The 27,496-nt window shown below is 40.8% G+C and overlaps 1 long non-coding RNA gene across 1 annotated transcript; it reads right to left on the bottom strand.

The window, feature by feature from the left end:
• Window positions 1-14,666: 14,666 nt before the first annotated feature.
• LOC107520866 lies at window positions 14,667-27,370 on the bottom strand. The gene is made up of 3 exons (XR_001599451.2): window positions 27,215-27,370; window positions 26,913-27,030; window positions 14,667-14,775 (listed from the first exon to the last, which is right to left on the bottom strand). It is a non-coding gene; the product is annotated as an uncharacterized LOC107520866 (long non-coding RNA).
• Window positions 27,371-27,496: the final 126 nt, after the last annotated feature.

Raw genomic sequence — 27,496 nt, 5'->3', positions numbered from 1 at the left:
GTGGCCCCCTGAGCCTCCACGTTTCAGCATTTTAAAGATCAATTGGCAGCTCAGATCACCAAGAGCAGTGGACACTCCGGAAGCCAGTCTGTCCCCGGGCGTTGGCAGTGGGTAGATACTCCAGTGTCTGTCCGCTGATCGGAACAGGTGCTGCAGAAGGTGCCCTCAGGGAAAAGGCAGGGTGCCACGCCACTCCCAGGTGGTGAGCTGCAGTTGGGCACCTGTGAGCAAGCTGCGAGAGATGGCTTCAGAAACATTTGTCTAGACGCAAGCTGCTGGGGACAAATGGAGTCTTTAAGCATTTATAAGCTATACTAGTGCTGCGGGCGTGCTGACCTTTCTGTCTGCTTTTGCACAAACGGAAGAAAATCTAAAACTCTGGATAACAGTGTTCAGGGGCAATGCTAGAAATCTGGCCTCCTGCCTGAGAATTTCAGAAGGGGCTTCATCACCACCAACTATGTGGGGTTCCTACTCTCAGAAGATGGGGAACGTTAGCAGTGTTTATACCTTGCTCAGAGGTTTCGTTCTGGAGAACTTTTTCCATTTTTCTCATAGAGAAGCATGTCTCGTATGATTAACCGTTAAGAAGCTAAATGACCAATCCTTCATCAAGGCTCTCTCGAAAATCAGCAATGCTGGTAGAAGTTCATTGTTTTTTGTTTGTTTCTGTTTCGTGTTTTGGCTTTCGAAATTTCTGAGATTATCTTGAGTATTGAGCTCTCATTACGATATCTTAATATTCCTAATAAGTAAGAAATTATCTCATGCTGGCAAGGTGGCTTTTCCTGACACTTTGAGCCCCCAAGTCACCAAGTGTCGCCAGTATTGTTTATATAATAATTGGCATATGTTTACAGTAGTCGATAAGTTACATGTGACTGAGAGAAGACCTTTGAAAAGTCTATCTAATACAAATACACATTAAATAGCTATAAAATTTCTTGCGATTGACATTATTTAATATTTAAATCTACTTCGTGCAGTTCTTAGGACATAGTAGGGCTTAATTATTGTATGAGTAAACCGATGTGCATACAATTGATAACACTAATATAGTTAAAAAACAGATACTACACATGGCTTTTAGCAAGTAGGTTGATTGTTGTGGTAGCCTCGATGCAGTATTATAGGCCTAGGAAGTGAAGGTTTAAAATGAATGTCCCCAGTAGACTCCCATAAAGGGTACCTACTGAGTTTGGGCGACGTGACCGGTACTACACTTAGAGCTGAAAACCGTAGATGGAAGGCATAGCCCTGTCCTCAAAGGGTTTGATGCGTACTCAGATGTAGGTACGGGGTTTGTGGATCACACATATAGTTATATTGCATGTTGGCTACATGTAATTTCACCTATTTATGTAAAATTGCATGTGATATCAGTCTATTAATCACCTAGAAACACCAGAGAATGGATGTTAAAAACCACAACTGCCACCTGGAAGGTCTTGTGGCGTGTGTGCAGGAGGTTTACGCATCCTGGTTCCGATGATCCACGCTCCAATCCCGATCAGACACGGTCACTGGGTCGGGAAGGGAAGAACGGTTTGTTACGTTTGCATCTTATAAGCATTGAACCGAACGCCTGCGGCACCGGCCTGTGTCAGGAACGTGCTTTGCTTGTTCCGTTTTGCCGTGATGATACATTTCAAGTATTCCCGCTTGGCCCCCGAGCCTGCTTCTGCAGAGCGCGGAGGGGCAAATGACAACGAGAGTGTGTCGAGAAGTTGTGTCTCATTGCACAAGCCTGTCTGGCTACTAAAAAGCGCACAATTCACAAAACAAATCTGTAATTACTATCTATTCAAAATATGAAATGTAGAAACTGGAGAGGACCTTGGAGGCCTCCTCTTCCATGTTACAAATGAAGAAACTGAACCTCACAGTGGCGGTTAGTTATAATTCATTAGTTAATTACTTATAAAATGGGGCAGCAGAGAATTTTATTTTAGCATCATTCGAGTAGTGATTTGCAGGAAAAGACCCATTATTTGTCACTTGGATTCTTGGCACTATTTTTAAACCCTGTTCGCTAAAGTAAATATACATCTTCACAATAAATGGATTACTGGTATGTTCTTGCCTGAGTTTCCTCAGGGTTGAATGGAATCAAACTCTAAGAGAAAAACTAGGGGAACTAATCTTTGCAGATTAATCTGGTCCTCCCTCCCCAGGTTATGAGGCAGCAATCTCGCCATGCTTATTGATTATCAGACAAGACTACTAATCCCCTTCAGGTCATTAAGTGTACTTAATTAAAGAGCAGTTAGCAAGCTTCTCTTTACTGGAGTAATGTGGCTGTTAAAAGTGATTTGTACTTTACCAATACGGTAGCTATTAATCTGAAGGTCAATTTGTCATTTATATATTTTCCCAAACAAATATATTTGGCAGGCCAAGTGAGCACTGATATTTATCACGTGGCCTCTTGATGCGTGTGTATCTGTAACTGTCAGTAAAGAAAGCTTCCAACAGCCCTGTGTAGGAACAGCCAGTCCTGTCTTTGTGAGTGCCATGCCCAATTATTGTTTGCGTAACAGTCTGGTATCTTCTTCCTTTCGCGAAGGGTTTTGTAGGAAATAGTGTTGATTTGAAAAAATATATATATATTTTTTCTTTGTAACCTGTTCAAAAAAGAACTGGAATAAGAATGAAGGAAAGAGAAATTCACAGTGTGGAATAGTTCTAGGGATAGATTTAAAAAAAAAAAGTTCACGTAATTGATAATTGGACCTCGGGTTGTCGCATTCCTTGTGAATGACTTCATGGCGTAGTGGGAGGAATATGCAGAAGATAGGAATTATTGACTGGCCCACGCCAGCATCCTCTGATGGGTCCTGTAGTCTATTTCGGGACTGTATCTGCAATGTAGTAAATGCTCAATAACGGACACTCGTGTGGATGATTGGGTGTTAAGGGATTCCTAAGAAAAAAGATGCACGTAAAACAGGACTTGCTCTAATAAATGCCACAGGCCACCCCTGCTGGATGTGGCTGACGGTGCAACCCGAGTTCTTGCAGGAAAGAGCCGAGAAGGTCTCAGCCCTCAGGAGGCGGAGGACCTGGGGTGGGCAGCGGATTTACATTTTAGACTACCTGTCTGCCTTTCTCTGTTGTCTAAGCTTCATTTCTATTTTTCAGTTGGAAAATGGATTTATAAAGACAGCTCCCTTGTTGGGAGCACTTAAGAACATGGGCAGCTCCCCGGGGAAAACAAAACAAAATAAACCGATAAGGTTTTTATTAACAGAGGTTATTTTGGGTCGATTTCTCTAAACTACAGTTCAAAAGGTTAGACCGTGATGGATGGGGAGGGGATAGCTTTGGTGGTTGGTAGAGTTGGCAGAGGCTCCGACCACCTGATACCCGTCAGATTGCCCTTCTCACACCAGGGTTTCTGCGTTATGCCACGGAGACTGTCCAGTGATTCTAATTTCACTCTTGGGATGGAGACACATGTTTTGGGGTAATTCCCTGGCTCTTTGGGACCATCTCTGACATGGTCTTCTTTTATATTCCAACCACAATTAATCTAACATACATATTTCAGCTGCAATATTCTGGTAGCCGGGGAGCAATTCGATGAGCCATGGTTTAAATTAGGAAGATCCCAGGTGGCCCTCAGGAGAGGGCTGAGCCTTGGGGCTGGAGCCAGATTGGGGGGGGGGGGGTGCATAGGAACTAGAGCTTTGGTGTGAGCATAATGGCCAGTAACGTGTATCGGGCTTGTTGGTCCCGCCAGGCGCGGGGTTACGTCTATCACACAGCTCCCTGTGAGATATGGTCATTATCTCTAGTTTACAAGTTAGGAGAGTGAAACCTAGCGAAACCCCACACCTAGGGAGCTGACTATGGATGAAGTGCTACCTATTTATGGTACCACTAAGAAGGGAGAAGGGGGGGATGAATGAGCACTTAGAAACGGAAGCCAGAGTCACGCCCCTGCACCCCAGTACTCGAACATCTAAGGCTTAAAGGGGGTCATTCGTTAGTGATAATGGCTCTTACTATCAAGGTAAGTGGTGGCCTCAAGGGTGGTGTGTGACAGAAGGGATCTTAAACTCTCTCCAGGCCAATGGAAGAGCTGACCCCCAAGGTAAAACCAGCCAAACTCCGGAGGAAAGCATTTGCCCCGTTTCTATTAGAATGGTGCCCTCATACAGGAAGCTCACGGTGTGATTCCACACTCCCGTTGGTCCGAGTACAGATGCATCCGAAGCAGCCAGACCCAAGACTTAATTAACCAAATTCTTAACTCTCACTTCCTGATTTGCTTTCATAGCTGCTTTTCTGTGCTTTTCTTTAAATTTATGTATCCGCGTTTATGTTTACCAATGTCATAGCCGTATCCAGGACATCTCTTGAATATCCCTTTGGCGACTATTAAATTTGATTTAAAAAATACATTCATTTGGATATTTTCAAGCTGCTTACCAGTTAGCAGTATTTTTAATGTCCTATTTATCTAATACAGTTGCTTGTGCTGTTTTCATAATCAGATAAGGGTCATTAAACCATTTTTGAGATTAAATAGCACAAAACCATTTTTTTCCTGTTTATGTGCCCCATTAATATTGGAGCTTATGCTTACTATGGCTTAATGTTTCAGTTTTTAAATATCATTTGTTAATATGGAGAGGCTCTATTATCTAATTGTGAGGATTATTTCCATTACCTTCCAGCATAATCTCTGCAAACATTGGCCACCATATTTCTTTGAACGAACAGATTTTTAACCTTGGGCATTTCTCAGTGTACCTTTCAAAATACTGTTGTTTACTCTTGTTTAGTTTTGTTTAAGACCTCTTCCTTTTTTAAGAGCAGTTTTAGGGTTACAGCAAAACTGAGAGGGGGACAGAGATTTCTCACATGCCTCACACATGCATAGCCTTCCTCGTTATCAGCATCACTCGCCCAAATCACCAAAATGGTACTACTACTGCTCCTTTTATTTTTATTATATTTTTTTATTATTTTTTTTTAACCAAGGATAAGCCTGCAGTGACACATCGTGATCAAACATAACATCCATAGGTTACATTACAGTGCACACTTGATGTTATTTATCCCGTAGGTTTGGACAAAGGCGTAATGACAGGTATCCGTAGTTATAATGGTACACATGGTATTTTCACTGCCCTGAAAATCCTTCGCACGCTCCGTATCCATCCCTGCCCCGTCACCACCCTCAGACCACTGATCTTTCTGTCATCTCCACAGTCTTGCCTTTTCCAGAATGTCCTGTAACTGGAATCGCACACCGTGTAGCCTTTCAGACTCGATGTTTTCACTTGGCAACGTGCATTTAGTGGTGTTCCTCCGTGTCTCTTCATGGCTTGATCTCGCGTTTATTTTTAGCACTGAATAACATTCTATCGTTTGTATGAACCACCATTTATTCGTTTATCTGTTCACTGACTGGAGGTCATCTTGGTTGCTTCCAGTTTGGCACTATGAATAAAGCTGCTGTAAACGTCCGTGAACAGGTTTTTGTGTGGACGTAGCTTTCAGCTCCTTTGGGTAAAGACCAAGGAGCACGATGGCTGGATCATATGGTAAGAATGCTTCATTTTAAAAGAAACTCCCGCCGTCTTCCAAAGGGGCTCTACCTTTTGCCTGCTCACCTGCGGTGGGCGAGAGGTCCCGTTGCTCCATAATCTCGTCAGCTTGTGGCGGTGCCTGTGTTTCGGATTTGGCCCTTCTGAGAGGCGTGTGGTGGTTTTCTCGTTTTTATTTGCATTTCCCCGAAGACATACGATGTGAAGTCCCTTTTCATACGCTTATTTGCCATCTTCATTTCATCCTTGGCGAGGTGTCCGTTGAGATCTTTGGACTCCTTTTTAATGAGACGGTTCATCTTCTTAGTGATGCAGTTTAAGGTTCTTTGTGTATTTTAAATAAGTCATTTATCAGGTATGTCTTTTGAAATAGTTTCTCCCAGTCTGGGGCTTGTCTTCTCATTCCCCTGATACTATCTTCCACAGAGCAGAAGTTTTTAATTTAATGAAGTCCAGATTATCAGTTGTTTCTATTAAAGGTCGTGCCTTTGATGTTGTACCTGAAAAGGCATCACCTTATCCAAGGTCATCTAGATTTTTCTACTATGTCGTCTTCTAGGAGTTTTTATAGTTTTGCATTTTATAGTTAGTTCTATGATCCATTTTGAGTTAATTTTTGCGACGGGCGTAATGTCTGTGTCTAGATTTATCATCCTTTCACGTGGCTGTTCATTTGTTTTAGCTCCACTTTTTCAAGAGATCGCCTTTGTCCCATTGTGTTGTTTTCTGCGCCTTTGTCAAGGGTCTGCTTAGTTTTTGAAACTTGGTGTTTCGTTCAAATGTATTAAGTACCTAATCTGGAATGCTTAACTTATTGTTGTTTGTTATGGCTATTGTCTGGAACATTCACGACATTAAGAAGACCCTGAATCTCCCTGGTAGAAGTATTCCTGAAATAAAATAGGAACAGAAACAGGCAGAAAGGTGGATAGAGAGAGAGAGAGCAAGCGAGCGATCAAGCGCGTTAAGACTTGTACCTTTGAAATAGCTATCCCTTTGGTTTATAGTCACCCAGACGGCACTGATTCAAAAGAGGGAGGAAAGTCAACTGACATATGGTGCCCTGAATCACGCATATCCCAGTGACCCGAAGTCCCTTACGTGACCATTCGTCTTACATTTTGAAACGTTCCTAGTTTAAATATTCTCTTCGATCACGGGTGGGTTATCTAATGAGTTCCAGTTCGTAGCTGCAACATGAGGTTATTATACATCGTATCCAACAATCACGTGCCAAGTCGCAATTACCAAGATGACTCTTTGCTCAGAGTTTCAGTCACCAGCAGTGGGTTGCTTTGTGCGTGATGCCTCTCCTTCATGGACCTGGCCTCCTCGGGTGCCTCTGCTGGCTCGGGCGGGTCTCAGCTCACCAGGCTGGTCTCCTCCAGCAGTGACCCGGGACATCCGCCACTTCCTTCTGCGTCCCCCACCCTTTCTCAGGTCCAAAGCCAGTGTCGTCAGTGATTCAGCCTATCTGCATAGCAGGTGCATCTGGATAAAGGAGTATGATTCCCCTTACCTTTATTTATGTGTTCCTAAAAGAAGAATGGTTTACGTTGCACACAGCTAAGAATGGAAATGCTATGGCAACAGCTCAGTATCTTAATTCAGGAGCCGGGGATTTCCATCTCTACTTTCTCATTGACTGGAGAGGTCACCCAGTCCCTCCAAACCTCAGTATTTCTTAACAATGGAGATCAGGACTCTTAAGAAGATTCAAATAGATTAGTGTACACAGCTAAGGTTCTTAGAATATAAAACACCATGCTAAGTTTAGACGTCACCAAACTTACCACAGATAGCAATGTATGTAAATGAAAACACCTTAGCACCTACTATGTGCCAGACTCTCCCATGCTTTATTATGTTAAAACAAACAGAATGTCACCTCTTTCAATTCCCCTGAGAGTTGGGTACAGTGAACATTTCCATTTTACAGATGGGTAAATCGAGAGGTTAAGCAACTTCCTGAAGAGTCACGTAGCTAGTAAAGGAAAGAGCTGGAATTTTATCCCAGAATCTGTGTTTATAACCACTTGACCATGCTGCTTTTAAATAACAATAATAATAATGATGATGATAATGATAACGATGATAATTATATCAAAATAATGTACATGTTTTCTTTATGGATCAGTAAGTTTGCCTTTTTTCTGTCATCCCGCAGTCCTTAATCATTGACCCAGCTCCTGAATAAATATTTTTGGTAAAGTAAAGGAATGACTCAGTGTGCAGAAATTTAAAATACATGCCCTGATACAGTGGGTCAACATCTCATTTCCTCTCCTGCTGACAGTGTTGTTAGGAACAGCTAAATTTAAATAGCAATATGATATTTTCATTCGATATAAAATATTAATAATGACTTAAACTATATTTTCAAGGAAATTATTGGTCGCACCTGTGTCTACAATGTATTCTGCTACCTCTTTTATTATAGCTGCCTTCAATTTAGATAAAATGCATTAAACTTGTATATATCTCTTCTCAGGTATTCATGACACTTTAAAGATTGTTTAGTTACATTTACACTGTCACGCTTAGTGTGTAGCTCGCCAAATAGAGTTACATTGTGTGCTAAGAGCTGCGAATGCTTCCGAGCTGCGCTGCGAAACTTTGCCCGTGACGCCACCAGGCTCGGTACCGGATCCACACTCTCCCTGCTGTCTGAACGTCTTTTAGCCAGTTCTGGGTTTTCTCAGTCCTTCTAGGTTTTAACTCGGGTGATTAAAAACAAACAAACAAACAACTTCCCTTCTTTATTCTGCCCCCACGAAAGCATTTGAATTGCTGGGGCTGGCCTAGTGTCATGCCGTCGTGGAGAAGTGCCCGGCCTTGGCACCCTCGGCTGAGATGGCCGTAGTCATCCACAGTGCCTGTCCTTTCTTCGTGCACTCAGTGACTTCTTCCCCCTGAACTCAAGGTCCTCTTTCTTTATGCTGACCAAATCTCAACACTTATACACTTTTGGTGGGGAGGGGCATAGGACACTTGGGGGCATTACCTCGTGCCCCGTGGGCTTCCGGAGCTCTGTGGTAGTGGGGGGTGTTTGGGGAGATATCGTCTCCGATCTTCTCTACCTGAACCTGCTCCTGTTCCAGACTCCTGACTCACGCTGCCATGTGGCATTCCAGCACGGGGTCTCATCTACTTCATTGGGCTCCACATAAGTGACCTCAGGGCCACACTTACCTTTCGCTCCCTTCGACTCTGCTCCCTCTCCCCTCCTTGAAGAAGGATCACGTTTTTCTCTAGCTGCAGATGAGGGTGGGGTTTGGAATGGGGTACGGCACAAGGCTGGTTCCGTGTGACAGCACGTTCTTACAAACCTTCCCTCCCAGGAAAGGTACTGACGCCTGGCTAAGTGCTTGAGAAGCGAATCTCAGGATGATGATGGTTTTGTCCCACTGAACCGATTTCCCGAGCTTGGAGTTCTCCTGAAATGAGAGGGGCGTGTGGTCGGCAGAGTGCGGGATCGGGCGAGAGGTGTGTGTATGGTCAGTCCCAGCGCACCATGAGTATTTAACTGCACTCCCCAAAACTAAGCCAGTGCCCTCGACAGTGGAACCCCTGTCTACCTTCTCTTCTTTTTCCCCCTTTTCATTTAAAGACGAATGTAAAGGAAGTGTGGCGAAGTTTCTGTTGCTGGAGTAGGAATGGTCACATTTCTGCTTTTCCACCCCAAAAGCCTGCCTCTGCCTCTGTCATTTGACCAGGGCACTGGTTCTCAGACTCTCTCATTCTCTCACTCTCTGTAAGGTCTGGACTCGAGTCTGCTCTCTCGCTGACATTTTTGTGCAAATGTTTACACTTGTTAGTAATTTAATTTTAATTCCCAAATATTCTTAACTATTAGTGCTTTAATCAATAAGACTATATCAACGAGAGCTCAAATACCTAAGCATTGACTTATTGTATTTTTTCATCTTATTTTTCTAATATCAGTGCGCCCACATGATTCTTTGTGCCGTTGTTGTTCTGGACTGCGGAGGTACAGCAATGAACAAAGCAGATCAGAGTCTCCACTTTTAGGGAGTCTGTAGCCTCTTCTGGAAGATGATTCTTAGGCACTAATAGTGAAAGATGGTGAGCACGGTGAAGGTGGAGAAAGAGAGGCTTACTCTGTCAGGGTCATCGCTTTCCAAATTTCCCATGTGGTATAAGAAGAGAAGAGAAGGTAGTCGTTTTATGTACCTGGGATGAAACTGAGTTGAATCATTCCGTGACCATTCCTCGTGACTCAGAAGTAGGCGCAGCGTGGGGATGTAAAGGTAGATTAACCATCCTCCTGAAGTATTACAGCGAGTACGTATAAATTCGATGCTTCCCAGGATATGAGAGAGGTAATCACTGACTAAAGAAAGGCGTATGAGGAAAATACAGTTTCTATTGTTACGTAGGACGTTTATAAGTAAATACACTTAATTCATTTTCACATTAAACGTTTGTGGATATAGATCATGATGCTGATGAATCTGACAAGAATATTCCGCAATGACGGTCAGTCCATTTGTCCACAAAAATAGTCCAGATTCCATTGGGGTTTGCTGTTCAAAGCCAGCCATCATGGGAATGACTCACTCATCGTCAACTCAAAGGCTTCTGTTAGGAAAACTGCACCAAGCAAAAACATTTAGGAATCAAATAAGTATGTGGTTTCTTATAGTGGAATGTGTACTGACATTTTTAAAACAATTGTGAGAAACTCGGTTGGCTTTTTACTAGGCAAACCGTAATGAGATCCACACCTCAGAAGTCCTGGTCCCAAATTGTAATTGCTTTTATAACATTTGTTTCTTTTCACTCCCAGTACTTTTTTATTTTTTTTTTAAAGATTTCTTTTCACCAGAATTGTGCCTATAATGTACAGCCCTATCTCTCTGAACAGTGCCTGCCCTATGTCTAGCCAGAGGAATATGCAATTTGTATGTTGCTGATTAAAACGGAAGTCTGAATGTGTGTCTGAATGTCTGGTCACATTTTAAAAAGAAATCGCACAAGCGGACAAAACACCTTCCCCCTTCCCGTACAGTCCAACAGCCCGAGTTCTTGCACCCCCCGCTAAGCCTCCCGCCATATCTTTTTAACAAAGAATGAACTCGAGTATGAAAAGCCGCCAGGAAGCCTTGGGCTTCGTCAAACACATGCCCCTTGAGAGCCTCGTCCTGCTTCTCCACTCCCGTGTTTCAGAATCCCTGGCTGCTGGTCTTTGAGTGATGTAGCAATAGGTGCTCGTGGGACTTCCACCCGGCACGGAGAAGAAGCCCAGTTTTAGATAATAGACCAGCTACTGGTGAAGAACACAGAATGTTATCAGCCCGTGTTCGCATTGGTGCCTTGGAAAGGGATTGAGGCCAGGGGGGTGGGGAGCAAAGGAGAAACCGGGCAGGAGAAGATGCTGTGTGTACCTTGTCAGTTTTCTGAGTGACGCCAGGGGACCATGGAGACGTTTGTTCTAAACTGTGTGGAGAGCAGCAATTGGTAACAATTAATGTTCGTCCAAGAAGTGGCAGGTTGAGAATAAGACAGCTACGGCTGATGTGGTTGAACGAGGTCATGTCGCGTTCTTACATCCTAAAGTGTCATGAGAGAGCTGCCTACAAAATCTCTAACTTCTGGGGGTACACTATGTGGACACAATTTTCCTAGACTGTCCCAAAACTACACATGTGAGAAAAACACCTGCCTTCCAGTTCTGAAACCAATCAGTACATTCGCCAAAGTCAAGTCTTCCCTTTAGGTCACTAACTTACCTTCTAACTGGGTCATAACAAATAATATTAATAGTTGAGATGGTTAAAAGGCAAAATTTCTTCCCCCTGCATTCAGAGAAGATGGGAGTAGTGTTTGTTTGTTTGTTTAAGATTCATTTGTCTTGCCTCCAGTATTAGAATTAGAGTATTAGTTTTACCAAACTACTTTACATTTTACATTTATAAAGTGGGATGAGAAAAAATTTTCTTATTCAACATACATTTAGAGTTTGGTAGGTATTTTGTGAGATGCTGAAGATGAAATAAAAATAAGAAAAATAGAAAACTATGAGCAATTATCTAGCACTTAGCTGTTGGTTTTGTTGTTCATGTTGAAAAAAGTCTATTAACGGAAGGATGTTTAATCATAGAAATAAAACCCTACTGGTGACTCTAAGGGAGTGGTCCACCCCCTCCGGGATAGACTATGGATGTTTCTTAGAGGCAATGACACTTGATTTTGGTCTTTAATTTAAGTATTATTAGGAATTCACACTTCAGAGCAAAAGAGAAGGCAAATTTAGAACAGAGCACCTAGGAAGTGTGAAAACATGGCGGTGTAGATAGAGGGTATATTTGGGAAACTGAGGCACTGCTGTAAGTGGGGGAGGGGACGGAGATGAGGTGTGAGGCGTTCAGAGAAACGTGGACTTGTCTGTTACTCCCTACCACTCGTTCAACACAAGCAGTGGCTGGTTTTCAGTAGGAGTTGAATGAGTAATTGTTGAGATAGGTGAATGAATAATAGGGAGACAGATGGAATGCATATTAGGAGGCTATCAGTCTTGTCTTACAGACAAGGAGAACTCATCGGAAACTTTTCAACATGATAGTGACATCAGCTATGATGGAAGTGTTTGTGAGCTGAATGGTAAGGGGGCCAGGGCCAGGGAGATCACTGCGGCGGCAAGGCGATTGTCTGCCAATCCTGTTTCAGGGGACTTTTGTTTAAGCTAAAATCGCACTGAGAGGAAGAGCCGGATGTGAAGGAGAATCAGTAGATATTGTTGACTCATCAGATATCAGGGGTTGGGGGTTGAGGACGATGCATGGAGCAGTCGGATCAGAGTAGTGGCCCTTGAGGAGATGGCGTAGGCTTTAGATAGATGTGTCACGTGGATCGTTAAACATGCCAAACTGGAAGTCACATGAAAAGGGGGAGGGGGTTGGGATCTAGCAGTGGGAGTCATTAGATGGTCGAGAAGAAAAATTAAGAATGGAATTTTGAGGATCATCAAATACACATAAAGTTCCAAACAGGAGCTAAACGTAGCCCAGGAGGGTGACCGCCAAGCGCCAACCAGGTAAGAGAGGAACAGGAAGAAGTGAGACTTGCTGTTTCGTATTCGTTCACTGGGACACCTGGAGCAGTGTCTCGTATTGAACTTAAAAAATGTGACTTTTTTTTTTTTAGTCAGTTTGGAGTTTGCATTTATCTTAATGCCCAAATACTCTCGATTGGTCCCTAATTTAATGTGATTGTGTCGTTTAACTTGACTTAATGAATATTTAGGATACAGTACAGCTGTGTGACATGTTTTCAGAAACCTGTTTCATGATTCTCTGTTAAGATTATCTCCGCTTATTCACACCAGGTGAATGCTTTGCCCATACTCTAATTTTCAAAGTAGTACTAATGACACAGGTATTCTGTTAAAATCAGATACAAACTTAGAAAAATAGTGAACAAACTTAGAATATAAGATTATTTTCCAAAAGTAAGAAGAAAGGAAGGGTGGGGGGAGGGGGATGGCTGTACAAATCCTGAGAGATGAAAACATTTCAAGTTTCCTTTTTTTATTTTTTAACTGTTTTCAGTTGGGATTTATCTGCTCCTCAGAGAAACCGGGTGAGTCAAACGTAGTCCCAAGCGTGTATTTGTGCAGATCCCAAATTTGATAAAAGTTTAGCATGACTTATCAGTCCGTGCAGAGAGCGGCGGGGTCCACTTTTTCTCAGTTCTCTAGTTCATTTGACAGAGCTTTGAGGGGAAAGTCACAGCAATTGACGATCACTAGCCACTGGGTCATTAGCCACTGGGTCTTTCAGGACCTAGAGAGCAGCTGTTACCCCATCTAGAAAACCAAGGAAAGTTTGGAGCAAAAAGGAAATCAATCAATTTTACAAATAACAGATACTAATGAGGTAAACGAGATCACGAGAAACTGGAAATGCTTTGCACTTTTTCCTTACTACACAATTTTTTTCCTTTATAAATTGGGACATGATGCATATAAGAATCTGGTTTCTGCTCACACCGTTAATTTATCATCCCTTCTTGAGACAAGTGATAGCCATTTAGATTCGATTAAAAGCCTTAGTTCAATTTGGAGCTGCATGAAACAAGGACTAAGTGCCTGAGATCGTTCAGCATAGCTACCCCTGTCTATGTTTATTCCTTACTTACTCTCTGAGACTGATTTTAAAAACTGATTTTGCTGTCATCTTGGAAATCAGAATTATATTCCCTAGTCATAAACTTAGAGTTAATATACTGAAATATGGAGGAAAAGATCACTAGGTGGTCAGTACAGAGCCATAAACTTTGCTGTGTTTACCATGGGCCCTTGAGAGAGTATGATTTACTTAACCCCAAATGGACCTTAATTTGAAGACTAGATGCACTCATCATTTTTAGATAATGCTCATGAGGCTTTCTTCTCTTTTTTATAAAATTTGAGCAGATTCCTTACTGATCAAGGCCAAAAAAAAATACATAATACTGAGAAATATGCTCTTTTATTTAACAGGCATTGAGTTCCTTCTATGTTTCAGAAACTATGAAATGTCGAATACAATAATAAGATAGGTCCTTTGAGGAGTTTAGAGCTCCTAGTTCATACAATTTTTTAAAATATATTTATTTACAGACATACTTATTCCATGGAAGATTTGATGTAATACACACGCACGTACATACTTCTACAAAAGTAAAAGTACATTACTGAGACAGTCAAATAGAAAGAAATATATGGGCAGTGAAATCATTAGATATAAAACCAAGGATACAGTTGCACCCAAAATCATATACTATTTGGGTCCACGAAGTTTCAGTTACTTGAGATGGTCAGAAAAATTGGTCTGTAAGCTTCTCCTGGGTCAAAACAAAGAGGAGAGCAGCGTCATTTATATACAAGATTAAATCCCTCCAAAATAAAAACACTTCTTTCAACAATGTCATCAGTAGTCACCATTTATTGGGTACTTATATTTCTCAGTTGAGGCTCCCAACAAAGTCAAAAAACAAATAGAAAGACAGAAAGGTTAAATAACTTGCTCAAGGATCCACATCCAGTAAATGATGGAACTGAGGTCAGAGGTCAAGGTTGTTGAAGAACTTCAAAGCCTAACCCCCAAGGAAACTGCTGTCCTCTCTCTTCTGAGGCACCTGTATCTCCCAGCACCCCTGGGAGAAACTGGCAGGAGTCACGGTAAGGGGACGTCTTAGAGGCATTTCCAAAACGCTGTAGAAACAGAAGAGGAAATATTTCCGCCTGGTTTGTGAGAGGAGGCAGAGAATTTATAGAAACACTTGCATGTATGTACTCTTATATGATTCGTATGTCTTTAGAAAACAGTTTTTACAATCAATTCCTTCTTGGTGGCTTTTTTCTAGGATGGCTACCCCACTACTATACTTACCATCTTCCGCTTTTCCCTAAAGGTTTAACAATTGTAGACCGTAACAGTGTTGGCTGTTGATGTGGACTCACACATCTCATATTAAGAAAGCGATCTGCAGTGCTCACAAAATATTCAGAAACATGCCGAAATGTGGTTTGCAACATGTCATGCTTCTTTGATCAATAGGCCGAGGATGAATGTGCTGTTTCAGGGCCGTTGGAAGACTGGCAATCAGTAAAATGGCATTTTATATGGGTTGTGCAAATGCTTCGTGGTGGTACCGAAATGCCTTAAATGCTTTTATGAATGTATTTAATGAGTTCCATTTACCTTATGGGACTAAGCGACTCACTCCACGCGGACACTGTGCAAACCCAAAGAGACATTACTTTTTGCCCGCGGCACAGGGTGAACCAGAACAATCCAAATCTAACTGTCACTCGCTCTGCCCTGCCTGTGTGCACCGTGTGTGCTGTGCCCACAGGAGAACTGGGCTGGGCACTGTCTGTCCGGGAGCCTCTGGTCTGGTGTCCAGGCTTAATTGAATAACAGCAGGTGCTTCAGCTGGAAGTGATGAGGTGGCCAGTCACGATGGCCTCAAGGTCAAGGAACAGCCTGAGAGGGAGCAACGTTTATGTCCCTTAGTGCGTGGGAGATCAGTTTCTGACAGAGAGTTACTGAGAAGAGTTTCGCTTTCTGGTGGAGTGAGAGGCAGTGAAGGCAAGCCGGGCCTCTACTGCGCTAGAACCCTGACCACCAGCACAGCAGGGCAGAGCAAATGCTCTCATTTCTCTTTGAAGTCTACATTTCCATATCTTTTCCCATGATTTCATACTCCATTCGTTATACTCGGGTCTGAGGAATAATAGCCCATTCTAAGAAGCACCTAACCGTGTTCCAGACACCGTACTAAAGTCTTTTGCATGCGTTATCTCATTTAGCATTCCCAGCAAATCTATCAGGTAGATATCGCTATTATTTTTATTCCAGTTTTACGTGAAGAAATGAAGGCTTGGTTATGGTCAAAGTTATGTAAATAGTGACTGCAAGAGATCGCAACTGAATCCAGTACTTAGCCGCTAAGTGATCTTGTTTGGTTTGTTTGATCGATGGATTTGTGTCAAATTTTTTTGAGTTATAATTTATACATAGTAACATTCCCCCTTTTAAAAAATGTACCATTCAATGAATTTTGATAAGTTTGCATAATCATATAGCCTTCACTTCATGCAAGATGGCAGATCCAAATATTTCTATAAGATCAGTAATTTCCTTCATGTCCCTTTCTGGTCGATCCCTTTCGCTCACATAGAGCCAGTGGGAATAAAATTGATTTGTCTCTATAGTTCTGCCTTTTCCATAATATCATGGTAGTAGAATAATACAGTGTTAGCCTTTTGCTTCTGGATTCTTTCACATAGCATACGGTATTTGAGATTCATCTGTATTGCATGTAGTCTGTACCTTTTCATTGCTGAGTAGTATTTCATTGTATGGAGGTGCCACGATTTATTTACCCATTCACCATTTCATAGAAATTTGGGTTGTTTCCAATTCTGAATAAAGCTACTGTTAGCATTTGTGCTCAAGTCTTTGTATAGTCATTTATTGTTGCAGGAGCTCTAGAATAGTAGTAATACAGACACTATGTCAGGAATTCGGGGCCACTAAGATGAACAGGTCGTACTTGTCTTTAAGGAGTTGAAAGTGATACTACAGCATAAACTGACTGCAATATATTGAAAGTACCTGCAACGTTTTACAGAATCAGCAATATCTGAACTTGTTTTATGAAAGGAACGTGGACCACTGTTTGGTCACATGCGGGGTGCGGGGAAGGAGCAGAGAGGCCAAGCAGATGAGCAAAATTGTGGAGCCCGAGGACTTGGCGGGAATGAAACTGTGAGAATCCCTGTGGCCAGAGAAGGGCGGGGTACAAAACAAAGTCTATTAACTATCAATTTCTTAGACTTTTCAGAGAAGTTGCTTTCAAAAATTTTTTTCTCTATTATATAATATTCTTCCCTTAGATTTGTCTTCATAAATTTTCTTTTTTTTGTGGGAGGGGAGAGGGTTCAATTTATTCTCTTCCAATTGCTTGAGATTATCATTTGATTAAATTTTAAATATATCCTTATCATATGTGCTTTTAGGCGCTTTACTCCTTTTAAAGGAGGTTTGTTGTCTTATTGTCATTATCAAGCTCAAAATATTTTCTAATATCCATGTTGTGATTTTTTTTGACTTATCATGAATTATTCACGAAATATGTTGGAAATATATGGCTTCAGTTCCAAACACTTAAGGATTTTTTGAATATCTTTGTTATTGATTTTTTAGAATAATTTCACTGTGATCTTATTGATATATATCCTGATTTACTTGAATATTTTGAAATTTCTTGGGAATTGTTTCATGGCCAAACATATTAAACTTTTTGGTAAATATGTGTATTTAAAAGTAATATCAATCCTATTATGATTAGGAACGGTGCTCTCGGCTGATTGTGTCAAGTTTGATAACTTTGCTTCAAAATCTTTTTAGTCGTTATCGATCTATTTATTAGCACAGGTAGCTTAAAATCTTTTGATTTTATTGTGGATTTATCTATTTCCATGTTAATTCAATCAAATATATATGTATATATATGGAAATTGTAAACACAAATATATAAATTCATAATTTATGTTCTCATGGATTGATCCTTTTAGTATTATATAATGTACCTCTTTATCTCTGAAATGCTTCTTAAAGTCTGTTTTCTGAGGATTTACTATAACTACCCTTGATTCTCCTGGTTAGTGTTGGCTTGGTATAACTCTGTCCATCCTTTTACTTCTTTAAATCTTTCTAAGTATGCTATATAAGTTGCCTATAAGCTGATAATCATGGTCTTTTAACTATAACTTATTCACATTTAATATAATTATGGGTGCTCCCTGCAAATTTGTTTTATAATTTCCCACCTCTTCGTGTCTCTTTTTCCTATCTTCTCAACCTCTTTGAATTAATTGTTAAACATTTTCTATTATCCCATTTTCTTCTTTACTAGCTCACAGTTTCATTATTTTTCAATTCTTTTTGTAGTCATACAACCATTGAAAACAGGAATCCCTGATTTCTTAGAGGCAAATATAAATTAATACTTTATTCAGATAGCGACAAACTCTTTAACTTTATCCCATTCAAATTTTTGTTTTACTTTTTTTCATTAAATTTCCTTTATTCAGTGTAAATGCCCCAAACCATTACTTTTATTGTTTTGTACCTCGGGTACACATTTACGTTTACACACACATTCACCCTACCCCCCAGTTCATTTCCCTTCTCATTGAAGGATTTTTTTTTTTTCGATTTAAATTTATTTATTTATTTAATTTTTATGGAAAGATTCCTTTTAGTTCTACTATAAGTGCAGATGGACTGGCTAAAAAAAAAAAATCTCTCAAATTTTGTTAATTCGAAAATGTCTTTATTTCATCCTTGATTTCAAATTTTGTTGAGGACAGAATTCTGCACTGGCATCTCCATTCTTTCAGTCCTTATTAGATAACAATAAATTATATATTATATTTTATATTATATTCTGGTATTTATTGTTTCTGTTGAGAAGTCAGCTCTGTTTTATTTTTTTTATTTTTTTTAAGGTAATTTAAGAGAATGTTTTAAAAGTTGTTAAATTTGTTCACATCTTTGTTATTCATTCCTCAGGATTGAATGTGATCTTTAAAGCATCTTTTTTCTTTTTCTTTTTTTTTTTACAACTTACAAAAGTGTTCTTTGTGTGGTAATATAATATCTGTAAATGTTTCACACAGTGACAAAGGAGTTTTAGTCTCAGTAGATACAAATATTGTAATATATCTATTTCAGTTGATTTATTCTCATTTATTTCATAAGATGTCTATTATAAGTATTGTTCCAATTTTCTATATTTACATGCAGAGAAATATGTTAAAATCTCCAAATTATTTCATTTTCTAAAAATTTCCACTTGTATTTCTGAAAGTTTTGCTTAAAATTTTTAGACACTCATGAAATTCTTGATAGCGTTATGTTTATTACTAATTGCACCACAATATAGGTATTTTTGGGAGTTACATTTTATTTTTATTAAAAATTATTAGAGTGACATTGATTAATAAAATCAAATAAGTTTTAAGTACATGATTCAATGGTATGTTGTGTGTGTGTGTGTGTGTGTGTGTGTGTGTGTATACATACACATAGCAGTGCGTGTTTACCACCCAAAGTTAGGTTTCTTTCTGTCGCCAAATACTTGGCCCCTTTTACCTCTGTCTGCCTCTCCCCTACCCCTCTTCCCTCTGGTATCGAGTATCCACTGTCCACTTCCATGAGTCTGGACATGCTTGTTTGTCATGTTTGTTTGCTGATTTCAGTCTTATATCCCACTTGACTGATTATATCTCTCTTTATGACTTTCATATTATTTTTAAACATTCTGTTTCAATGCAGTTCCGTGATTAACTTTTCATCACAGTTTGAGTTCAGATACTGCCTTTGGCACTTATTAGCCATGTATCAACCGAATGCATCAAACAACAGTTTTCTCATCTGATAAATGGAGTGTCATGAGAAATAATGAGAGGATATGAAAATTTCTTAGCATAGAACCTGTTGCATTGTGAGCACTCGATGAAGATCACTGATATTGTTAATTGCCTGAGTAATACTAATCGTAAATAAGAGAAAGAAAAAACTCACACAACTGAATATGCTATGGCAAATAAACTTATGAATAACAAGAGGGAGAATTGAATCTCGTCGGGGAGGTATTGTGTTTATAATGGAAATGGAGAGAGGATAAGAAGCAGAAGCCATGGAGGGGCTTAGGACGGGAGTGTCACAGGCTGCCGAAGGATGCGGGGCCAGGTCCAGAGCAGATGCTGCTTGCGTATCATCTCTCTCCTATCAGAGGCAAACTCAGTAGGTTTTATTTTTCAAGATTTTGTCCTGACTAGAACAAGCTGAGCTTGCATGTGAAAGACGGAATAGAAGGTCTAATTTTAAAAAGTTCATTTTGAACTTCTGAGCCTGTTCCAAATGAAAAAAAAAAAAAAATTTCTCCCTCTGCCATTTTTTTTTCCCCCATTGTCATTTTCCACATCTCTCTTTTCCTTCTGTTGATGTTTTTAGGAGTTCTCCAAGCTATCGAGTTTGGGTATAGTTTTGGATTATCTTATGTTCCCTTGAAGCTAAAATTGGAGCTTAAACATGATTGTTGAGCATATAGGTTGACACCCCAACCATGAGCTGCATTATAGATTTGGGTCATTTGTTCACTCACTCATTCCTTCGTTCCTTCATTCATTCAAGAAATCATTAATTGCAAGCTATATGTTGGTATTTGATTGGACACGATGCAAACATGGCCTTCTCCTTGAGAGTTGATGAGAAGATACTAGTACGTTCTATAAGTTCTATAGTAAGTTCTTTTCCCTACTGTCCTCTTTCTTACCTATTATATATCCCATCAGGCCTTCGCTCATACTAATTTGTGTTGAACTCTACCCTGCTTTAGATGGCTCATTTGCAGCCTGCATTCTAGTTCCGATTCAGTTCCGGTGCCCAGACCTGCCACCGCCTAGCAAAGCGCCTCCTCTGTGTGGTCCTACTAACTTGTCAAGTTAGGTTACTCTTTATTGCATTCTCTATGCAAGCCGCAATTCAGATAGAGAATATTTATCCAACTAGAAAGAATTTTACAACCCTTATAGTGGTACTTTAGCTTAAAATTATCATTGATTCATTTGCCCCTACATAAAGTGATTCCCTTATTGCCAATAACGTCAATCTTACCAAGTACTCATTCAAAACTGTGCTTTACTCCTCATTTTATTCATCTTCATGGCTTTTTCTCAGATGATCCTTCTGAATGTACTATATTCATGTGGTTCTAGAATAACAAGATTGGAGAAGCACCCAAAGGGGGTGCTTCTGTGAATCACAGGTAAACTGACAACTGTCCTTTCCCTCCTCAAATAAATTCCTTTATATTTTGAAGCAAAAAGTCAAGCCTTGACATCAAGAGTTATTTTAGGATTAGCATCCTTTGATCAATTACAGTAGCATAGTGCCATAGGAAGATGCTTGCTATCCTAACTTTAAAGGATGCATTTAGAATATAAGAAACTGTCTAATGCTAGAATCTTCGCTGCGATTGTTGTTTTCGTGGACAATCTGGCATTGCGGTGAGATTTAGATGGTGCTAGATTTGAATCTTATTCTTCCTGAATTTTACTTGTCAGACTTTACGAAATTATGTACCATCCGGGGCTCAGCATCCTGGTATCTACAATAGTGGCAGTATTAATCGCTGCCGGAGGGTTTCATGTTGGTTCGATGAGACAGCGTTTTCGGCACGCTGCCTGACACACAGCGTACACTCATTTAACATGACTATCAGTATCATGACCATTTCAAAGGGTTGGTCAGATGCTTATGTTCTTTAATCTCTTTCTTCATGAACATTTTGATTTGATACGAGAATCAGTTATGTTCGTGAGTGTGGAGTGAGGTGGACATCAAGCTGGCCTCGTCATCAGGAGACCTGAGTTTTGGTTTGAGCACTAATAGTAATAGCATCATGTCATTTCTCTTTTATATGCAATTTCCAAGTAAAATCTCTTATTTCTCAAACTTTCTGTTTTGGTCATACCGATAAGGATAGTGTTTGCATTTGTCTTTGAAGCTGTTCTACAAATGTATTTTGCTCAAGCTCTTATATCCTAATCATTTTTCTAACGTTTGCCCTTTTCTTATTTAAGTCTTTGGCTTCTGGACCTAAAAATTACATTAATAAACTGCATAAATAAGTTACATGGAGATTTACATAGGCTTTAAAAAAGAGTTTGCTGATATGGCATATTCCGTGTTATTTTCCTTCAATTAAAACACAAAAGCTCTCAAACACGTCATGTTTGCTTTTTTTCCCTGAGCAAAGCTATTTTTGTCCTACTGTCATGACTTTTCTTTCTTTCATTTTACTCTAAATGTAGCACATTTTTTCCCCCGACTCTGTAGGACTATTTTAGGTGTTATTCAGCTGGATTGAGTTTCTAAGACCAAGTACACCACTCTTTCTGCTTAGCCCCCCGTCCCCTGAATCCTGGTAGGCCTTCAGGTTTCCTTCCCCAGTGCAACGGAACTGTCTCAAAATCATTTTAAAACCACATGCCCATGGGTTTCAGGCGATCCAGGGCTCTCCCACTTTGTGAAAGGGGCGGGCGGTGGTGGCGGGGAGAGCCGTGTCACTCTGGGGAACACGGCCCGTTATGGACACGGGACCCTTAACGATCGACGCTGGGCTGTCCAGCTTGACCTCCCTTCTGCGCTCTACTCGCCTGCTGCCTTTCTGCACATTGTGTCGTTTTCGCTTTCAGGCCCACACCCACCTGGCCGTCCCGCTCACCAGACATTAACTTGCCTGTCCCAGACTGCTCTGCAGCTGTTACTCGCCGCCAGGCTCAGACCTGGAAAGCCGCTCTCGAATTCACCTGCCAGGCTCAGGCTGGGCCCTTGCCCAGGGTGAGGAGAAAGAATAGACAGGAATTAGATGGCCTGCCACATGCTATCAGTGGAATCAAGTGTCCCAGTGTACCCTGAAACACCCACGTGAAGCTTTTAGGCCTCAAACCGATACAATTCTTCGGCCATCTGAGACTTTGCATAATTTAATAAGTGTGAGAATATGTTCCACAATCTTGATCAAGGCAATAGAATAATATCTGCTAGGTATGAGCTGTTGAATAATAATAATAATAAAAAAAACTAAACCTCCTAAAAGTTACTGCAATACTCTTGTGAATGCTTTGACCGTTTTTAGAAAAAAAAAACCTGGAAATCTGATAAATTCTACCTCAGAGGGCTGGATCGTGTTTCTCTGCAGGTGTGTACAGGAAATGCGTGTTCCATAAATGCAGGGCGATCTTACTCCACCCGTAGCGTCTTCGCTCGAGATGCGCGTTGTTCTCTGTCTGCAAGAGCTGTCATCGCTCAGACGTGGTTCAACACCCGGTCACCTCCGGGACGCCTCCGATCAGTCAAGCCTCCGTGTAGGGTGATGAGTGCTAGACTCCACCGAGAGAATCGGCACTTGTGTCCAGGCCTCGCCACTTACCAGTGAAGTGACTTTGAGAAAGCCGCTTAAGCCTCGACTCTCAGTCCCTTCATGTGTGTCTTGGGAGTGGCATCATCTCTGTGGCATTTGTAGGGCGGCCGTGAAGATCAAATGAGATAACCTATAAGAGCATTTGGTAAACTCTAATGATGGAGAAATGAATGGTGGTATGTCCTCTCTATTGCCTCAGGATATACGATTATAGAACAACTCACTAAGTATGAATTGGAAAATGTGTGATGAGAGTTAACGGGGAAAACCCAGTCGCAACCCCGGGAGGGAGGCGATACTTCCATTGTATAGGGGAGGGAGCTGAAGCAAAAAGAGAGTAAGAACACGCCGCTAGTAGGTAGCGGGGCCGGGTTTAACCCAGTCCGTCTCTGGAGCATGTATTTTCAACTACCGAATGGTCCGCTTCTCATGATGTTCTGATGGAGGGTATGTGCTTCGTTCGTTTAAGTTTATATTTTTCTTTCTCTGAAATCTCTCTAAACCATACTACATCCCTCACCAGCTTCTCTGTGTCTTATGGGAGAAGGGGCTGAACAGCAAAACAAAGTCTGGTGCTATGCTAGTCTTTCGAGTAACTGCCTCTTCAGGTCCGAGAACATTCCTTCACCGTGGCAGAATGAGTCCGCAGGGCTCACATTTCCAGATCAAGGCAGGACTCTGGCTAATGTGGCTTATCTCTTTGTGGCTTGCTCCTCTTGGGCTCTGAGTGGCGCCACCATTAACGGGATTCTCTGGGAGGCAGAGGCTCCATGGGCTCTGGGCATGGTCTCAAGGATCAAACAGTTCTGAGAAGTCAATGTCCCTTGAGCCCCTGAGTGAAGCTCTAATCCACTCTAAGGAAGGGGGTTTCCGTATATGGCCTGTTGGCAGTTTCCTGGAGTTAAAATGTAGCTTCTTCCTGACACTTGATGGGCCAGTGAGGGTGGTCTACAGGGGAAGCCTCTAGTCACCCTGCTAGATGGGGTGTGAGACTGTTTCGTAGGTGGCCCTGCCGTGTCTGGTGGTTTCCTCTGACTCGACTTGCTCCCGCTCTGTGTGCTTGCTTATCCTTCTCATCCGGCCATGCCCCTCCCTGTCCTCTTCCTCCCTCAGGCTCTTGTTTGGTAGCCTCCTTTCTCTTGGAGAGGTTTGCTTTCCAGAATGAATTATCTCCTTTTAAGACCCATCTTAGAAGATGCTGGCCAGTTTTTGTTTTGATATCCATTTTCCAACCACCTGGGTCCAACATTACTTACTAAAGGACTTTCTCATCCGCCATGGGCCAAATAATTGCTGCTTCCAGATATAACTGAACGATTAAAGATGTGGCAGCCCCATTCCAGGCACTGCAAGCAGACAGTCCACTCTCCAGGGACGGCCCTGCCAGCTGGCTGACGGAAATGTGTTTTTATGGCTGCAGAGTAGGTCATTAGTTGTCCAGAGTGTACCAACCTGGTTCCCAAGTCCGTCCAATGAGATCATCAGCAATTATACCAGTGCAGGTGTAGCGTACGAGGAAATGCAGCAAGACCTGGGGATCACATAGGGCCGTCCCTGCTACCATCACAAACAGTACTACAACCGCGTGGGTTTATTTCTTACTCATACGGCATATCCCGTGTGTTACCTGTTCATTGCAGGTAATCTGTGAGTTCCAGGTACGGTAGTCATTTGGAGACCTGAGTGATGAATGGTCCATCTCAATATGATTGGAGAAGAAGACCGCTCCATCACTGGCCCTTCAAACTTTTGTCTTCAAGTGACACAGGTCACTTTTACTGGCATACTACTTCTTAGGTACCGTGCTGTATTAGCAGCCTTACTAATTATGTGTGAATTACTGCTGTTTGACAAGAAAAAGGTGTTTTAATTTACTCTTTGAATTTTAAGCTTTGCAAGCATTGCTTTGGTTAAGTAGAAAGAAAATTAAGAGAATTTTTGGAAAATAGGAAGCATTTTGCTAAACTTTTTCAGAATGTTGTATCCATTTTATGTAGAATGCACACACTTCATGTATGTAGAAAAAGGTTAAAATTCTAACTAATTTTCCTTATTTTAGTGCGCTGGCTAGTAAAATGTTGAATAGAAGCAGTGATAATGGGTGTCCCTGTTCTCCTGATTTTAACAGAAGTGCTAATTATAATGATTATTATTTTATGATGTTGGTTTTTGTAAGTTGTCTTTCAAGTCATAGTAGTTTCCTCATTTTATTAATTTTGGCCTTAAGTAAATAGCTTTGGCTCTAAATAAATAAATTCTTTATTAAGGACTTTGGTCCTAAATAGATCATAGGAATTTTTTCCTTTAATCCATTTTCATGGTGAATTACACTTATATCTTAATTTAAACCATTTTTGCAGTTTCGGAATGAACACAGTTGGTCAGGAGATTTAAGCTTTTTGTATAGTTCTGGATTCAGTTTGCTTATGTTTTACTCAGAAATTTTTTGTTCATATTTATGTACCGAGTGATACTGGTTTTTAATTTTTCTTTCTCATGTTTCCTATTTTATGCCTATTTATCTATATGTGTACACACATATATATATTTCTTCATGTATCTCAAGATTACGCTAGCTTCATAAGATAAGTTGGAAAGTATTCTCTTATTCCATGTGCAAGAGTGTTTGTAAAAATTGAAATTGCAGTTTTTACAGATGTGTGGTATAACTGATTTGCACAATTATCTGGGCCCACTGTTCTTCTCATGGGGAGAAATCTAACTGTAGACTATGTTTGTAAACATTTTTTAGTTGAGACAAACTTTTCACAAGGTATACAAATCTTAAGTATACAGCTTGATGAATTTTTTTCACAGGGATCCATCCACCTGTGTAATCACCACCAGTATCAAGGTAGAGAAATTCCCAGTCCTCCTGCAGGCTTGCTTGAACCCATTCCCATGTGATGCTCCGTTTTAAAGAGCGAGCACTATACTCTCACCACAGATCAGCTTTGACTGTTTGAACTTTGTATAAATCGAATCATACAGTACATTGTTGGTGTGTCTGGCTTCCTTCACTCACTGCCCTGTCTGAAATTTCTCCATGTTTTTGCTTGTAGCAATAGTTCATTTTTCTTTCATTGTGTTATCTCTTCCCATTGCATGAATCTGCTACAATTTATTTTGCATTCTGTAGTTAATGGACATTTGGGTTGTTTCTAGCTCGCTCTTCTTGAATCAGCTTAGGTTGGAAATATTCTTAGGGATTTGTCCAGTTTGTCTAAAGATTCAAATTCTCATAAAATTCTCTACAATATTTTTTGTTTGTTTTTAATCATATTACACCTGTAGATTATGGCTTTATTTTCATATATAATGCTCTACATCCACTCTTTTTTTTTTTTTCTTGATCAGTTATGCCAGAGGTTAGTCAATTTTAATGGTAGATCTACGGATACTAAAAACTCTGGAATGGGGGTCGCCTCTTCATGTTGTCCATCAACAAGAGCTGAGTCTCAAGTGCTTGAAAAACTAAGATTGTTATTGTTGGCTTTTCCAAAGTAATCATGAGTATGAACTTGTTTAGGGTTTTCTAACTAAAACACCATTTTTGTGACTCTTTCAAAACAAGAAAATCCTGATTTAAATGAGGCATGTTATGTCTTTACAATTAGAAAAAGAAATCAATGGCAACTGTCTGTGGTAGAATGCGGCCACGTTTCTTTCCATTTTGCACGCATGCCCCTTTGCAATCTGCCTTTGTCTTTCCTCCTTTGAAGACCGGAGCTTATTTCACAGCCCTCGAGTCTGCTTTTGGTCATGTGACTTTTCTGGCCAACAGAACATTCACAAGTATGATGTAAACAGAGGCCCCAAAAGTACTTACACATTAGGGCCCTTTACCTTATGTTGGTGGGAACTTTTCTTCTCCTAGGACAGATCCCCAGGACTGCGGAGCCAACGGCTAGATGAGAGACTGAGGCCAAATCAGGTGGTCCAGCCTCAGCCAAACCAAGCTGCCCTAGACCGGAAGAAATACCCAGTGACTCCCCTGAAATGCACCAAAAAAAAAAAAAAAAAAAAAAAAAGAGTAGCACAGGGCCACATCTGCTTTAACTAAACTTCCTTCCTGTGCACCTTTTTTTGGGTACTTCTTTCTCAGGCCCCATGGGGGTGGTAGAATTGCTGGTGCCCAGTTCTCTTACCAGATGTGTCCTCAGGATTGATGGTGCAGAATGTAAAAGTTGAGGGATGTGTCAATCTACTGTCTGCCTCTGCGAATTACAGGCGGCGCTTCTGAATGTGGAGGAGAGGCGCTAATCATAGATTGTCTATTTTGAGTCATGACTACAAAGCGGAGTTATGTGGTAGGAGAATTCTTATCTCAAGAATGGTGACCCAAAAGATACGCTGGAGCCCCACAATTAAAAATTAAAGTTAGTCCACCGGGAATAAAGGGAAGGGAGCCATTGAATAACTAGTCCGAA

This window comes from Rousettus aegyptiacus, unplaced genomic scaffold, assembly GCF_014176215.1.
Source record: "Rousettus aegyptiacus isolate mRouAeg1 unplaced genomic scaffold, mRouAeg1.p scaffold_m13_p_18, whole genome shotgun sequence".
In the NCBI taxonomy this organism is placed as follows: Eukaryota; Metazoa; Chordata; class Mammalia; order Chiroptera; family Pteropodidae; genus Rousettus; species Rousettus aegyptiacus.
This window is presented reverse-complemented; position numbering and strand designations above follow the sequence as displayed.